Source organism: Apium graveolens, unplaced genomic scaffold, assembly GCF_009905375.1.
Source record: "Apium graveolens cultivar Ventura unplaced genomic scaffold, ASM990537v1 ctg7824, whole genome shotgun sequence".
Taxonomy (NCBI): Eukaryota; Viridiplantae; Streptophyta; class Magnoliopsida; order Apiales; family Apiaceae; genus Apium; species Apium graveolens.
Window position 1 is genome coordinate 22882 of NW_027420661.1, and position 5401 is coordinate 28282.

Here is a 5401-nt window from a genome sequence, read left to right on the forward strand (position 1 = left end):
GAAGTAATTTGTTTGAACTAGTCTGCACGTAGTTGAGAAAGTGTAGAAGAGTCGTGGAAAATAAACGTTAGGATAGTAGAGATGTTTTAGGAAGTTAAGCGCTATTTTCTAGCCATCAGTTAGCATGCATGTTTTCTATTTATATTTGTATCTATCTCATTTGCAGAAATATGAACACAGGTTCTACAACGTCTTTTGTTTTACTCGTTTCATATATACAAACACCTATATCTATATCTATTTTACTGGAGTAATTCTACAATCTGGTATCAGAGCGAGGTGATTACGGTGAATGCCAAAATATATGCCTAAGTCCAACTCGATGGAAAACAGCAAAACAAAAGATGGAGCAATTGGGTTGACATATCCTATGTTAACTAGGAGTAATTATGCAGCATGGGCAATCAAGATGAGGGTCTATATGCAAGCCCATGGAGTGTAGAACGTGATAGAAAAGGATGATCCCAAGGCGGTAGTTGATGATCGCACAGACAAGATTGCATTGGCAGCCATTTATTAAGGCATTGCTGAGGATATCTTGATGTCAGTTGCTGAGAAAAAGACTGCGAAGGCTGCATGGGAGGCTGTTAAAACTATGTGTTTGGGAGCTGATCGCGTGAAGACAACAAAGATTCAAACTCTCAAGGCTGAGTTTGATGCGCCGAGTATCAAAGAGACAGAACCACTTGACAATTTCTGTATGAAACTCAATGGTTTGGTGATAAATATAAGGGCTCTTGGTGAAGAGATGAATGAAGGTTATATCGTTAAAAAATTGCTTCGTGCCGTTCCTACCAAGTTTCTACAAATAGCCTCCAGAATCGAACAATTTGGGAATGTGGATTCGATGATTGTTGAAGAGACAGTAGGCTCGTTGAGGGCGCATGAAGAGCGTCTAAAGGGGTCAGTAGAACCGAGTGGAGGACAACTGTTGATGACTGAGGAGGAGTGGTCAAAGAAAGAGAAAGATGATAGTAAACTATTGCTGACTCGAGAAGAATAACTCAAACGATCAGGTAAGGGAGAAGGCTCAGCTGGATCAAAGTTCCGTAAGGATTATGGACGTGGTGGTCGTGACAAAGGAAAGCTAAGGTGCTACAATTGTCAAGGCTTCGGCCATTATGCTGCAGATTGTAAAAAACCAAAGCGAGGACAAGAGTCAAGAGAAGAAGTGAACATGGCTCAGATGCAAGACGATGAACCAGCGTTGCTAATGGTTGAAAAAACTGACGAGGGCCAACAGGTAATGCTGATTAACGAGGAACAGATAGTGCCAAAATTGAACAAAGATACAAAGACATTGCAAGGGGAATCGAACCTTTGGTATATAGACAATGGTGCTAGTAATCACATGATGGGACAACTATCCAAGTTCAAATAGATAGACAAGAATGTGAATGGAAAAATGAGGTTTGGCGATGGTTCTACAGTGGTAATCGAGGGGAAAGGTACCATTAGTTTCACAAGTACAAAAATGGGGAGGAAAAACTTCTAAAAGATGTTTACTATATTCCTTCATTGTGCAACAACATCATCAGTTTGGGACAACTTGCGGAAAATGGGAACAATGTCATATTGAATGGAGTGCACCTGTGGGTCTACGACAGCCAAGAGAGATTGATTATGAAGGTAAGAAAATCTTTTAATCGTTTATATAAGCTTATTATTGAGACTGGTAGTTCGAAATGTATGTTGGCAAAAAGTGATGAAGTAGCTTGGCTTTGGCACGCTCGTCTTGGGCATGTCAATTTCAATTCCATGAATCTTATGAGTGCAACTAACATGGTACAAGGCATGCCTGAAATAAAAGTGCAAACTAGTGTGTGCACTGGTTGTTTAATGTCAAAACAGAAGAGAACATCTTTTCCAGGTAGAGCAAATTTCAGTGCAAGCAAAGTGTTAGAACTCGTCCACGGTGATCTGTGTGGGCCGATTACTCCGACAACAACTGGTGGTAATAAGTATATGTTCTTGCTCATAGACGATTACAACAGAGTTATGTGGGGATACTTACTGAAGAGCAAAGATGAGGCTTTTGAGGCCTTTAAGAAATTTCGAGCACAAGTCGAGAATGGAGATGAACGGAAGGTGAGAACACTTAGAACGGACAGGGGTGGCGAGTTCATGTCTAAACAGTTTATTGTATACTGTGAAGATGTGGGTATAACAAGACACTGTACTGCCCCATACTCGCCCCAACAAAATGGGGTAGTCGAAAGGCGAAATAGAATTGTTCTTGAAATGGCCCGGAGTTTTTTGAAGGAGAAACAACTTCCCTTGACGTTTTGGGGTGAAGCAATTCGATACACAATTTATGTGTTGAATCGTCTACCAACACGAGCTGTAATAGACATGACTCCATTTGAAGCATGGTCGGGAATTAAACCAGATATCGGGCACATAAAGGTATTTGGTTACTTGGCGCATATGAAAATTCCCTCAGTGCATACGACAAAGTTAGATGATCGTAGTAAGCTGGTGATTAACCTTGGTAAGGAGCCTGAATCGAAAGCATATAGGTTATATGATCTAGAACAAGGAACAGTTCATGTCAGCCGTGATGTAGTCTTTGAAGAACACAAGGCATGGCAGTGGGAGAGTAATGAAGGAACAGATGGAAGAAATCGACATACGTTTGTTGTTTTTGGGGCAAATAGTGGAACTGAGGAAGATAACTCTAATGACGCAGATGGTGAAGAAACATTCAATGATATGACTGGGGGGTCGAGTTTTTCTGAAACTGAGTATGTGCACAACCCTTCTGTAACAGAGACTGTGGTGACACCGAGTTCGTCTACTGCAATCTCTGCAGCATCTACAAGCACTGCAAGCTCAAGTGGGCCAAGACGGTATCGTCTAGTGAGTGACATTTACGACGACACACAAGAGATTGAGTTGGATGATAAAGAGGTCATGTTAGCAGGGCTGGAGGAACCTACAAACTATGCAATGGCTGCTACTGAACAAGACTGGAGAGAAGCCATGATATGTGAGATTGAAGCTGTGGAAAAGAATAAAACCTGGCAGTTAACTGAGCTTCCACCCGGACACAAGGCCATCGGGTTAAAAAGGGTTTACAAAACGAAGAGGGACACAAATGGAAACATTCTCAAGTATAAAGCATGTATTGTGGCGAAAGGGTACGTACGGAAACAAGGTAGAGATTTCAAAGAGAACTTTGCTCCTGTGACACGTCTTGAGACTTTGAGAATTTTGTTGGCATTAGCTGCGAGATACGGCTGGGAGGTCCTTCATTTGGATGTAAAGTCGGCATTCCTAAACGGAGAAATAGCTGAGGAGGTTTATGTTGTGCAGCCGGAAGGGTTCATTAAAAAGGGGCAGGAACACCTTGTTTACAAGTTAATTAAGGCACTATATGGATTACGACAAGCACCCCATGCATGGTACTCGAAACTGAGCAAATATCTGGAGAAGCTGGGATTTTTGAGGTGCCCTTACAAGCATGCTGTATACACAAAGATAATAGGTAATGATGTTCTAGTAATTGTAGTCTACGTAGATGACTTACTGGTTATAAGGACAAAGCTTTCGAGTATTGACGAGTTCAAAAACCAGATGGGGGAGAAGTTTGAGATGAGCAACTTGGGTAAGCTATCGTACTATTTGGGTTTGGAGGTGAAACAAAGAGCGAGTGCAATCCAGCTGAAGCAAGCAGCTTACGCGAAGAAAATCATAGATAGAGCTGGTATGTGGAACTGTAAGGCTGTTAGATTTCCGATGGACCCAAAGGAGAGCATTGGGAAAGATGAAGGGGAAAACGAGTTGATACTACTCAATTCAAGAGTATGATTGGGGGTCTCCGCTATCTAGTTCACACAAGGCCAGATATAGCCTACACAGTTGGTATTATAAGTCGATATATGGAAACTCCTACTGTCATGCACGAGTTAGCAGCAAAGCGAGTTCTACGATATATCAGAGGGACCCTGAATTATGGCTTGGTTTACGTGAAGGGCAGTGGCAGTGAATTATTGACAGGTTTTTCTGACAGCGATCTCGCTGGTCACGTTGATGATCGATGAAGTACAGGGGGCATGGTGTTTTACCTAGATGAAGGACTGGTAACCTGGGCATCACCGAAGTAGAGAAGTGTGGCGTTATCGTCGTGTGAGGCCGAGTTTATGGCGACCACTGCAGCAGCCTGCCATGCCATATGGCTGAGGAAAATGGTGAGTCAAGTGACAGGTAAGTATATAGAACCAGTAGTGCTCTACATTGACAACAAGAGTGCAATCGACCTAGCAAAAAACCCAGTCTTCCATGGATGTAGTAAGCACATCGACATTCGTTCCCATTTTATAAGGGAGTGTGTTGAGAATTGTGACATTGTGGTTAAACATGTGAGCACAGACTTGCAGTGGGCAGATGTATTAACAATGGCACTACCTACAGCACGGTTCGAGAAGATGAGACAGCTGCTTGGTGTTCGTGATCTCCAGACAGTGGCTTAGTAGTTTAGATTAAGGGGAGAATGTTGATTTAATTAATCTAAACTAGTAGTTATTATTATTATTATTTAGGAGAAGTAATTTGTTTGAACTAGTCTGCACGTAGTTGAGAATGTGTAGGAGAGTCGTGGAAAATAAACGTTAGGATAGTAGAGAAGTTTTAGGAAGTTAAGCGCTATTTTCTAGCCATCAGTTAGCATGCATGTTTTTTATTTATGTTTGTATATATCTCATTTGCAGAAATAAGAACAGAGGTTCTACAACGTCTTTTGTTTTACTCGTTTCATATATGCAAACACCTATATCTATATCTATTTTACTGGAGTAATTCTGCAAGACTTAGTTCTTTGTATAAGTTCTTAGAATTTTGGGTGCCTCTGTGAATAAAATCGCGATTCTTTTAGTTTGCATATGCTATTTCACACATCATGTGTAGGATTTTGTTGAGTTATAATGTCCTATTATCTAATTTGTTTTTTTTTTATACAAATGTCAACTCATGTGTATATACATATTTTGATACAGAGGGGTGATTTGTTATACATATGTATTGTTTATCTTTTGAGCTATATAAATTGAAGTTTCTGGTTTTTGACTTATTACCTAAGTGTAGCCTTGTGATAAAATAAATATTCTTTGTTTAATTAAAGCTCTAGCCCTAGGAACACACCGTATGCATACTATTAAGTCCATGAAGCAGTGCTATATTGGGAACTAGTTATCAGTTAGAATATTATTGTACAGGGTTGGCTTTGCATTTTGAAGTTCTTTGAATCATTAATTATGTATTTTTCTTGTGGAAACACTAACATTAAATTTTAAGTTATCACCTTTCCACAATGTATACAAATTTAATTTGTTAATAAATCATAATTTCTATAAAGATTATGTACTCATCGTGGAAAAAATAATGACAGTAAGGTTAGTTTTTC